Below are 12944 nucleotides of genomic sequence, written 5' to 3'. Positions count from 1 at the left end.
TGGAGGACAATGATAAGCAATTGAGAAATGTGTTAGGAGGTGAGAGTTTATGAGGGGGAAGGGGAAAGTGTCACCTCCCATGTGTAGGGCACTGTTCTAAGTACTTTACAAATATTATTTTGTTTGATCCTCACAACAACCTTGTAAGATAAGTGCTATTCTTATCTTCATTTTATACTTGAGAGTTGCCTGAGGTCACACAGGTAAGAAGCATCTGGGGATGGGTTTGAAATCAGGTCTTCCTGACCACAGAAGTTCTCTATACTAAATCACCTAAACAATTCGCACTGTGGATTCCTCAATTCAGTAAATTACAATCTAAAACAGTTTGGACTGAGGATCAAATAAGATAAATGTAATGTGCTTTGCAAATCTTAAAATATTACATAAATCCTAGATGTTTAATTTTAAGTATTGTTAGAGGCAAAATTTGAACCTTTAAGTTCAGGATTCCTCTTTTTAGTCAGTTAATCAGTCAATAGACATTTTTAAATTAATTTTATAATTATAATATTTTTTGACAGTACATATGCATAGGTAATTTTTTACAACATTATCCCTTGCACTCACTTCTGTTCCGAATTTTTCCCCTCCTTCCCTCCACCCCCTCCCCTAGATGGCAGGAAGTCCCATACATATTAAATATGTTATAGTATATCCTAGGTACAATGTATATGTGCAGAACCGAATTTCGTTGTTGTTGTTGTTGTTGTTGCAAAGGAAGAATTGGATTCTGAAGGTAAAAATAACCTGGGGAGAAAAACAAAAAATGCTAACAGTTTACACTCATTTCCCAGTGTTCCTTCTCTGAGTGTGGCTGATTCTGTCCATCATTGATCAATTGGAATTGGATTAGCTCTTCTCTATGTTGAGGATATCCACTTCCATCAGACTACATCCTCATACAGTATCATTGTTGAAGTGTATAATGATCTCCTAGTTCTGCTCGTTTCACTCAGCATCAGTTCATGCAAGTCTCTCCAAGCATCTCTGTATTCCTCCTGTTGGTCATTTCTTACAGAACAATAATATTCCTTAACATTCATTTACCATAATTTACCCAACCATTCTCCAGTTGATGGACATCCATTCATTTTCCAGTTTCTAGCCACTACAAAAAGAGCTGCCACAAACATTTTAGTACATATAGGTCCCTTTCCGCTCTTTAGTATTTCTTTGGGATATAAGCCCAGTAGTAGCACTGCTGGATCAAAGGGTATGCATAGTTTGATAACTTTTTGGGCATAGTTCCAGATTGCTCTCCAGAATGGCCGGATTCTTTCACAACTCCACCAACAATGCATCAGTGTCCCAGTTTTCCCACATCCCCTCCAACGTTCATCATTATTTGTTCCTGTCATCTTAGCCAATCTGACAGGTGTGTAGTGGTATCTCAGAGTTGTCTTAATTTGCATTTCTCTGATCAATAGTGATTTGGAAGGCTCTTTCATATGAGTGGAAATAGTTTTAATTTCATCATCTGAAACTTGTCTGTTCATATCCTTTGACCATTTATCAATTGGAGAATGGCTTGATTTCTTATAAATTAAAGTCAAGTTGTATTGACTGTATATTTTGGAGATGAGGCCTTTATCAGAAACTTTAACTGTAAAAATGTTTTCCCAATTTGTTACTTCCCTTCTAATCTTGTTTGCATTAGTTTTGTTTGTACAAAAGCTTTTTAATTTGATGTAATCAAAATTTTCTATTTTGTGATCAATAATGCTCTCTAGTTCTCCTCTGGTCACTAAGTCCTTCCTCCTCCACAAGTCTGAGAGGTAAACTATCCCATGTTCCTCTAATTTATTTATGATCTCGTTCTTTATGCCTAAGTCAGGACCCATTTTGATCTTATCTTAGTATGTGGTGTGAAATGGGGGTCCATGCAGTCAATAGACATTAAGTGTCTACTGTGTGCCAGGCACTATACTTAGCACTACGTATATTAAAAAAATAAAATAAAAAAAATCATAAACAATTCCTGTGTCTTCCAGGAGCATAGACTCTAATGGGGGAATCAACATGTAGTCAACTACGTAAAAGCAATCTATTTTCAGAATAAATTGAAGATAAGCAAGAGAGCAGAAGGAACTCAAATTGGGGATGGGGGTGGGCAAAGACTTCCTGTGGAAGGAGGGATTTCGGCTGAGACTTGAAGGAAGCCAGGAGGTGGACATGAGAAGTGAGAATGTTCCAGGAATGGGGGATAGCCAGTAAAAATCCACAGGGTTGAAACTTTTATATCATCTTGCCTAATAAATACATATTAATAAACTATGAATAACAATGGGAGACTGATGAAAAGACAATTAATCTAAAAATTCATGAGTGGAGATAATGTTTTTCTTTACATTGGGTCCAGGCTCTCTCCTCCCATTCCTTTCCTCCCAGTGTATGTAGTTATTTGTGGTGCTTTTTGATGACAATGTAATAATAATAAAACACTGCTGAAAAGACAGATGTCCTTGTAACTTTCTTTTGTCTAAGCTTTTTCTTGAAACTATTCTTTAATACAGGTAGAGTGAAGCACAGTGGGAAGGAGATTGTATTTCTTGATTTTTATGTCACTTAATTATAATATGGATACATAGTAAATACTTGATTATCCTTTCAGGAATTATCCACAGTGTGGATTGTTTAGGTGATTTAGTATAGAAACGGTTGCCAGGAAGACCTGATTTCAAATCCATCCCCAGAAGCTTCTTACCTGTGTGACCTCTGGCAACTCTCAAGTATAAAATGAAGATAAGAATAGCACTTATCTCACAAGATTGTTGTGAGGATCAAGTAAAATAATATTTGTAAAGTACTTAGCACAGTGCTTGGTACACATCAGTTAATAAATAACTGCCCCCCTTCCATTTCCTAACACATTTCTCAGCTTACTATCACCATGTGTATAAAGAACTACTTCAAACTATGGCAAGCAAAATGAGCAAAATAAATCTCATGAAACAAATATAATGAAAAATGCGTATATCCATTTGAAAGCAAAATAGAAATTACAAAGTAAACAGAGCACTGATTTTGGAGTCTAAGAGCCTAGGCTGTGAATCCTGACTTAGTTACTTTCTATTTTTCCACCTAAGGGAAGCCATGTAACTTCTCTCAGTTTCCTTATCTATAAAATTAGAAGAATTGGATTAGATGATTTCTAATGTCTCTTCTAGGTCTAACTAGTATGATTCTATGATCACAATTTAAAAATTATTTTCTGCTTTGGATCAGCCATGGTTCATATCATTTATCTGGATAATTGAATTGACTATAATTAGAATCAAGGAGATTCTGGGAAAGATCATGTCTGATTATGTCAATTTCTTCTTGTTGTATTAAATATTTGGGGAAGAACATTAGTGCTCTCAGGTCACTAAATCTTCTGTAAAGTACTCTGGTAGGCACAGAGGAGATGCACAATTCATATAAAGTATATTCCCTGCCTTTATGGAGTTTTACTGCCTAGAACTGCAAAAGCTAATATCGATTAGTTAATTGATTGGGGCCATTCAGGGCCAGTCCTCCCTCCCGGATTTCCCAGAAGAACCATAGTTGTAAATAGCTCTTAATTACCACAACCATGCCTTTTGAATGGGGTCCTGTCAGGTGGTGGCAGATGGGACCAAGGAGTAGCTAGATTCAATGGGTTGTCATCACCTCACATTAAAGGCAACTATTGCAATTGACAAGAGCCTGTGTTAGGGACTCCTTTGATTCCTGTAATCTAATTCTGACTACTCATTTAAGTTTTGCTGAGAAACAATATGGTTTATAGGCAGTAAATCTGAGCAGAATTGTGTGAACCAGTGTATTCTAGGTCTATATTTTACTGGGATCATCCTCTATTTGTCCCTCATAAGTGAATTTATATGTCTCCTTTGGGGTCCACCCATTCCAAATCAATTCAGGAAGGTATATTTTTGTTTCTAGGAGATTGGGGGACATTGGGAAAGGAAGTTCCAACAATGTGTTAATTTGTGAGTAAAAAAATTTTTTTAAATTAAAAGAACAAATCTCTCACTTACCCCACTTTCACTATTTTACAGATAGAGAACTGTCCTGAGCCTGTCAAGTTAACTAATAGTAATAGTCCCTGATAAGAACTGATCCCAGATAGGGTGAACTTGACTTTTGTCTGAAACTATAGTTCTAAGGCTTCCCCTGTTTCTATACTCCAGGAACAATACTTGGAACACGCACAATCATGGAATACAAAATATTCTTTACAGTAATGATCTCTAAACCTGAATGATCATAAACCCATATCAGTGAAAATGTTTTGAGTGTGTACTTACAATCTGCATATATTTACTTATTTATAAACTGTTTATGTGTCCATTAAGTGAGTTCCCTGTGATGAGCTTTTGGGAGAAAATGGACAATAGTTTTAGAGGATGGGCAGTCATGAATAAATTGTGTTCTACATTATTAGAATGAGATTACAGATTCATTAAAAATATAAAAAAAAATCCAAAAATATTTTTGGAGTACATATGTGTTAAAGTAATCATTATGTATATAGTAAAATATATACAAAAGTAGGAATTTCAAAAATAGAAGATAAAGACAAACAATATTTTTGTCTTAGAGTTACTATGGAACTAATGGAGTTTATTGAGTAGGGAACTTGTGCTTCATTCAGGTAAGTCACTTTCCTGACTGTGAGGAGCATGGATTTAAGAAGGGCAAGAGGACAAAGGTATAGATGTTGTCTAAGTAGAAATAATTGGATTTAGCAACTGGTTGTAAATGAGGAGTGGTCAGGGAGCACATAGAGTCACCATAGAGAAAGGACCAGGTTTGGGCGAAGGGAGTAAAGATAAAGTAATAAGATCTTATTAATAATTATTATTTAATTCAATAATTTGATTAATATATATATAATTAATGTTATATATTATGTTTTATAACATACTATTATCTATTATTAATTTAAATTTAATAATAATTAATAAATAAGACATCTATGGATGACAACTGATCCAGTTCATCCTGTGAGACTTACTCTATCCTATCTAAATGAAAGGAGAAGAGCACTCTTACTCACTGGTCACTGCAGGAGGGAACAGAATCTAACCTCTGGGGAGTGCCTGACAAAGAAAGTCCTAGCAGTGTTGGAGATGGGGAGCTGATATACTGGGTTAAAGGTTCATCCATTTTTCCAAATCTCTAGTCCTACTGTGGGTACCTAGGTAATGGTTAGATTATTAGCCCTGCCCTGAAAAGGGAAGTTTGGGAGTTTACAGAAAGAGGGGGGTTAGAAAGAGAGAACATTGGGAGGGTGTATTAGAGACCAGCCCTATGATTGGCTTTCATAGGGAGGATGTGATGCAAACTATCTTTTCACCCTCTATTGGCTAATCACATAATCATTGGAGTCAGACCACTGTACTCATTTTGGAGATCATTATTTTAGGTTGTTAAGACCTCCCTTTCTCTTTCCAGAGAAATAGCTAAATCAATCAATATATTAAAAGATCCCAAATTATCAATAATTGTCTATCTTCATCTTAAAGATCTCTGGATTAGAATGAGCTCCATTTTGACTCATTTTTTCCTCCTCTGGAAATCTACATCACTATCTAAATGTAGCACATGGAAACTAAACTTAATTTGAGTTTGGTTGACTGAGTTCAAGTTCAGCTCTCCCACTTTTACTAGTAGGGCCTCAGTTTCCTAATCAGTAAAGTGTGGGAGTTGGACTAGCTGATCTTTAAGGCCCCATTCATCTCAAAATCCTGTGATCCAATGAGATTTAATAGAAGAAGAGATTCTTCTTTGTGTTTCTTTAGACCCTTGCTTCTTAACTGACTCCCATTCTCTTTTATCTAACCTCAGTGAAAACAGAAAACAGCTGGTCACCAGCCTCCTCATAATCACCCTTCATATCCTTGAAGACTGTTATTAAGTCACCCTCAGCTTTTCCTTCTCTAGACTAAATAATTAGTTACTCTTCTCTGCTTCCCTGCACTGATTCACTGGCTGGAGAGCACTTAGCTAAGCATAGCTACCAGCCTTGGTTAAGGGTACTTACTCTCTTTGTAAATTCTTATGCTCAGAGTTCCAGGAAGGAAGCACAGTTGGAGAGGGGAGATTGTACAAGTTTCATTGGTTGGACCAACAGATTCCCCTACATCTCTTCAAGACCCAGAATAGTCCTATCATCACTCAGATATGCAAGGTGGAGAGACTGGGGACCATGGGACTCAAGGACCTGCACAACTCAATACTCCAGGGGTGAGTCAAGCTCCTTATTAAAATTTGCTCCTTTTAGTTGCCAAGGACTTCTTAAAGTCATGTTGTTCATCCTCCTACCTTCAGGAGATCCTCTTCCAGCTTTCTCATTCTCAATCCTTTTAGCATAAGGAATACTGTGTATTACAGATCTCTAATTTGGGGTAATCTTTGCTATTGATATTCAGTTCTTCCAATTTGGTGGAGTGGAGTAAACACTTAGGGGGTGGAGCTTAGACCTATAAAAGTCTTTTAGTATTGCACTTTAGCATAATCTCACTTGAAATAAAGAACTCAATGAAGTCAAATGATGATAACCATTTGTCTAATCTCAGCCTCACTGAGTAGCTTTAGTTTTGACTAGCAAACAAAACGAAGGTATGCATTCAGTCATTATTTTATGGAAAGTAGGGCAAATGTAGGTAGAAATCCAGTATAACCCAACCAGTTTTCATTAGGGGTTTACCGTGCTAAGTACGTTCTGAAGATTGACTGAAATGAAAAGCAATGTCTTCAAGAAGCTTATATTCTATTGGATAAGGGTTATTATACACATACACACACACACACACAGATAAGTACATACACAATTATTTGATTAAGGAGAAAACATTAACTAAAAGGGCATCAGGAATGGCTTCCTGTAGGAAGTTGTTCATTGGCTTAGAAAGGAAGGATTCTAAGAGTACATTCCAGGCATGAGGGATTCCAGGGACTTTGAAATGTTGACCTTGGAAAATGAAAAGTAGTCTGAATTATTGGAAATATATCCTAAAGATAATGTGAAATTAAGAGGATTTGGGATATATTATCCAATGTTATCTGCTCTTAGTACTGTTCTTAATAGGGAGTGACCCTTATAATTTCCAAAAGCCTTATTTAATCAGTCCATTGTCTGCCTCTGTGTTCTGTGATGCTGCCTAGTGTTAAAGGATCATCTAAAACTGGATCTGCATGGCATGCTGGGGAAGTGGTATAATTAAATTGACTTCGGAGACAAGTGTTGTCAGACTGTTTAATGCTGGAATAGACACACACACCCGGCAAGGAGCTGGACTCACCATATGGATGTCAGAAATTATATTTGGCGTACAAATGCTTGTTAATTAAAATTAGTAATTTAAGGACCACTTCTAACTATATTTCCAAGGTACTCAAAGAGAAAGCTACTATGTTTTTCTGCTTTTGTCAATTGAGCTTTAGTTTTAAGATTGCAAGTTGGCTCTATCTGATGAATAGTCTATGGTGGTCTTGCAGAGCATAGGACCAGAGGTAAATCTATGGTTGGTCTTGGGAAGGGGAATGAATTATGACTTTTAATGGCTTTTGAAACTTCTTACTTTGATGGAATTGATTTGTGGTTTTTTGTTCAACTGTAGAGGTAAAAAAACCAACCATATCATCTTATCTGATATCATTCTTGTCCATGTCCTCTCACAAATCCTCCACAAAAGGATCTACCCTGTGTTCTAAGGGCTTCCTCTAGTCTCTTTATATTGTGTGAGTACCAATGGAGCATGTGGACTGTTTATTAATTGGTTATTCCCACTATCCCTGTATCACCAACTCACTCCCTTTTTATGCTAATGTCTCTGATGCTTATCTTCTTACCATTCTTTGGAATATGCTACTAGCTCCTCATAAGCACCATATATCTCCCCTTCTTTCTCTATTGCCCTCTGGATGAACTAAAACTTCCATTCTTTTAAGACTCAAGGACTGCAATACCAAGTATGATAGACTTGGAGTTCAAAGATTTAGGTTCCAATTTTAACTTTAACACTTACTAGCCATGTGACCAAGTCAGTTAATGTATTTGCATTCCAGTAAAATGTCATCTTAAAAAGGAGATATAAGTGACTGTAGTATTCACCTTACAAGGTCCTTGCAAGGCTCAAATGGAAAATTTACATAAAATGTTTCATAAATGAAACACTTGAAATACTCCTTTTTTACTTAAAAAAATCAGAAAAAAACTATACAAATTGATACCTCTGTGGATTTGCATCACTCAGAACTGTAGCTTATGACCTCTCACCAATGTGTTTACTTTTACTAAGCATTGAGGGGATGCAAACAGTTCAAAGCAAAGGAATTTAGTGAAATAATAGTGATGGAAAATTGCCTTACAAATCTGAGTCACATTTGCTTATAAATACATATGCCATCTATAGGGAGAGTAGACATACATGGAGATGATGCATACATGCATGATGAAGACTATATATGTAGGGAATTCATGTAGCTAGGGCATATAGAGAGGCATGAATGCATGTGACTGGGACATATGGGTGGAAGAGCAATTCATTTCTTTTTCTTCTTCTTTCTTCTTCTTCTTCTTCTTCTCTTCTTCTTCTTCTTCTTCTTCTTCTTCTTCTTCTTCTTCTTCTTCTTCTTCTTCTTCTTCTTCTTCTTCTTCTTCTTCTTCTTCTTCTTCTTCTTCTTCTTCTTCTTCTTCTTCTTCTTCTTCTTCTTCTTCTTCTTCTTCTTCTTCTTCTTCTTCCTCTTCTTCTTCTTCGTGAATTGGGGTTAAGTGACTTGCCTGCATCACACATCTAATAAGGCTCTGAGACCAGATTTGAACTAAAGAGTTCTTGACTCTAGGACACTGCACTATTGAGTTGCCCCTTGGCAACTCATTCTCTGATGATACAGGGCCACAAAGTCTTCTGGCAATCTCTTTAACCTGTTATTTCTGGGGATGTCCCATACTGAGTGATGCTCCCTTTGGGACAAGCAATTGGTTAATATTTTCTGTCTTAATCTGAATTTCTTTTTTCTTTAATGGGCTTATTACTTTGCTAGAACTTTTGGTTGCTGCTGGACATCATTGTTTCCTTTTCCTGGCTTCTGAGTTTCATTTTTTTCAGGTGCATCTGATTGACATTTCAGCTATAGTCTTCTGGGGGGGGGGTGTGTAGTGACTAGAAAGCCTCTCCCCAATTAGGACAAAATAAAAGTTCTTTGATCATAGGGACTTTGAATCACTGTAGACTTTTAACAAAAGCTGGGGATTTTGCCAGGTCAAGGTTAAGTATTTTCTTGTAACACCTATTTCTGGGAATGAGCTCATTGTTCTTTGTCCCAGACAATTGAAAAAAAAAATCAATCATCTGACTTAGAGTTTGAAATTCCTAAGATCTTCTTTGCCTTGGTATGTAAATGAATTTGATCAGAACAAAAAGTAAAGGAAAGAGGTAAAGTCATTTTTCCTGAAAACAAGGCCTATACTCTTACCTTAAATATATATGCAAAATCCCCTAATATTGATGATATATTTTGGCCAGTCTCCCTATAGAAACATTAATGTTCTTTGTAAATATCTATTATTGTTATTATTTAATTCTTCTCAAATTTATGTTGGATGGAACTCAGAAATAGCCCTGGATCAAATTTCTATCTTGCCATTCTTTTATATTTAATGTCAGATAAACTATTACATAGGTAGATAAAAAAATTAGTTTTGTAACTGGATGAAAATATTGGGAAACAGGCTTCTTCTATAGGCTTGCTGTAAGCATCCTCATGACAATCCCTTCTTTGTATTCCCAGTGCTTTGCATGGCCTCTGGCACATAGTAAACAATAAATACTTATTAACTGACTGCTGGACAGACTGATAGAGATGACATATAGTTCTTCCTATTGCTAATTAGTTTTAATTTCTTCTTCTAGGCCTATATATATTGAAAGTTTTTCATTCCATATAGTTTAAAGTATGATTGTTTGGCATGAAAGCATCTATTAAAATGCTTTTTGTGGTTTTTTGTGGTTCAGTGCTTTAGGGGATTACAGGTAGCAAATTTTTATGTGGTAATACTCCTGTTTATTTGTTAATAATTATAATAACTTATATTTATGTAATACTTTCAAGTTTACAAAGTACTTTACATATGTTATCTCATTTGATCCTCACAACAGCTCTGTTAAGTAGCTGCTATTATTATGCCCATTTTACAGGTGAGAAATCTAAAAGAAGTTAAGGACTTGCTTAGTCTCACAGAGCTAATAAATATCTAAGAGGAAATTTGAACTCTGAAATTCTAACTCCAAATCAGAACTCTGACTCAACTGAATTCTGAATTCTCAAGGATATTTTCTGATTTGTGTTTTTAAAATGATGACTTGTCATCTGTTGTATTACGGCTATTTAATCATCTTTCTAGGGGCTTATTAAATGCTAATTTTTTACAAACTACAGTGATATGTTACATAATTTCTAATATTTTCTTATAAAGTCTTTATCAGTCAATAAATCTGAACTCATTTAGAATGAGCTTTCTGTAGTTTTTGGTAGCAATGACCCATATCACAAATATGAACTTTCCTGTTTTTGTAAACATATCAGTTCAGATCAACCATTTGCTACATAGCTCTTTGTCAACATATTGTTAGATGAGTTTCTGTGGATATCACCCATGGAGGGTCTTTTGGTTCTGGTCTAGTTTCTTAAATTTCATAGACTCCCTCTTGTGGTTAACCAATATGAGTTATATTCAGTAACTTCAATGGTAAATATAACTAATAATATTTACAGCAGTCACTGTGTGCCAGACACTGTGCTACTTTACAATTATTATGTCATTTAATCTTCAGAGAAACTCTGGGATATAGATGCTTTTATTACCCCATTTTATAGATGAAGAAATTGATGCGACAGAAGTTAAATGACTTTCCTAAGATTACACAGCTAGCACATATCTGAGGCCAAATTTGAACAAGATCCTTCTGACTCCAGATCCTGTCTGCATCTACTGTGCCACCCAGTTGCTTAAGAATCTATTATCCTTCTTTACTAATTCTCTGTGACCTTCAGGACCAACTCAGATTGGTCCCTCCAGATTGCTTTTTTCTTCGAAAGCTTCTCTGGCTTGGTACCAAAGCTGGAGTCCACTTATGGTCACTGGGGAGTGGATATTGCAGGACTGTTGAGTTTATTGTACTCCCACTTTTCAAAATTTAAATTCCCTAAGGAGCACTTAGGCCTAGGGGCTTAGTAGCTTTATTGATTCCTTTCCAGGAATTGAGAAGGACTAAACCTCTGGATTCTCTTCCTTGGAACCTGGCATCATGGGGATGTAGGAAATTTATCTTCTCTTCTTCTGCCTTAATTATGTGATAAGGTCAAGCCTGACTTGACTTTATAGACCTCTGGGGATAAAAAGACTAGTTGTCCCTTAGAAACACAAACTAATCTTATTGATTAAGGCACAAAGTCAGGGCTCTTCGTAGTAGATGGGAAAATAAAAGGGCTTGCCTGAATTAGGTCAGAATATTCCATGTTAGGAAGACCCTGCTTCAGAGTGCCAGGTTAGGAAGAGAGATTTGATAGTTTTGCTTAGCCTTAGAGGGTGAAGCTAGGAGTGGTGGGTAGAAGTTGTGAACCAGCAGATTTAAATTTTATGTAAGGAAAAAAAATACTTTCTAACAATTAGAATTGTCCAAAAGAATTAGTTGTTTTAGGAAATTGTGAATTCTTCCTTATTCAATTTCCAAAGAAAAGCTGAATCACCAATTGAATCGTTGGGAATATTACAAAGGATATTTTTGTTTGTTTTGGAAAAAGTGGAGTGAGGGGGGAAAGAGAGAGAGAGACAGACAGACAGACAGACAGACAGACAGATAGAGACAGAGAAATAGAGGAGAGAGATATGAATGGATGGGAAGAAAGATGGATAGACAGATAGATGAGTAGGTAGAGAAAGAGATAAGGAGAACAGTGTATAGGTAGAGAGCTAGATGGATAAACAAATTGATAGATAATTGGATGGATGGAGAAAGGTAGAGAGATTAATGGATAGATAGAGCTAAATGCATGGATGGAGAGATAGAGATAGAAAGATGGATAGAGATCAATAGAAAGAGATAGACGATAGATAAATTGGTAAATAACAGATGAACAGACAGATAATTGGATGAATGGATAGATAAACAGAGGGAGCTAGATGGATAGATAGAAAAATCAATGGATGGATAGAGATGTAAGTAGAGGCATAGATAGAGCAAAAGGGGGATAGATGGACGGATAAGGCAAATATTACGTCCTTACTACATGTTAGATTGGGGATATTAACTATGCCAAATGCTGAGAATACAAAAATAAGAAACAAGATAGTTCCCGTATTTTAGTTTTCCAATTACATGAGATAATTCTTAACATCCATTAAAAAATTTAATTCCAAATTATCTCCTTCCCTCATCTCCCCCTTCCCTAAGTAGCTTTGTAATTTAATATGGGTTATGTATGTGCAATCATATAAAACATAGTTCCATATTAGTCATGTTATAAAAGAAGAAAAAGGCCAAAGAAAAATAAGTATGAAAAAAAGTGAAAATGGTATGTTTTCATCTACATTGTCTCCATCGGCTCTTTCTCTGGATATGAATAACATTTTCTATCATATGTTCTTTGGAATTGTATTGGATTATTGTATTGCTGTGAAGCGCAAATCATTCATAGCTAATCATTGCAGTATTGCTGTTTTTGTGTGCAATACTCTTCTACTTCTAGTCACTTTATTTTGTATCAGTTCACATATGACTTCTGAGGTTTTTCTGAAATCCTCCTACTCATCATTTTTTATAGTACAATAGAATTTGTCAACTGAATTGAAATTGCTTCTAACCTGTGGATAGTCATAGACAAACAGAACCAAACTAGAAGCAGGAGAGTCAGGAATCAAACAGAAGTTTAATTTCAAAGTGAGGGAAACA

The 12944-nt window shown here is 35.8% G+C and overlaps 1 protein-coding gene across 1 annotated transcript in view; it reads left to right on the top strand.

The window, feature by feature from the left end:
- The first annotated feature begins 5882 nt into the window (after positions 1 to 5882).
- SYT17 (synaptotagmin 17) overlaps positions 5883 to 12944 on the top strand; it is a 91874-nt gene continuing 84812 nt past the window's right edge. The window contains exon 1 of the mRNA XM_074280900.1: positions 5883 to 6234. The gene's annotated coding sequence lies outside the window, so the exon portion shown is untranslated. The remainder of the gene's footprint in view (positions 6235 to 12944) is intronic.

This window comes from Sminthopsis crassicaudata, chromosome 1 (genome assembly GCF_048593235.1).
Source record: "Sminthopsis crassicaudata isolate SCR6 chromosome 1, ASM4859323v1, whole genome shotgun sequence".
In the NCBI taxonomy this organism is placed as follows: domain Eukaryota; kingdom Metazoa; phylum Chordata; class Mammalia; order Dasyuromorphia; family Dasyuridae; genus Sminthopsis; species Sminthopsis crassicaudata.
Note: the sequence above shows the minus strand (reverse complement) of the source record. Positions and strands in the feature narration are given on the sequence as shown.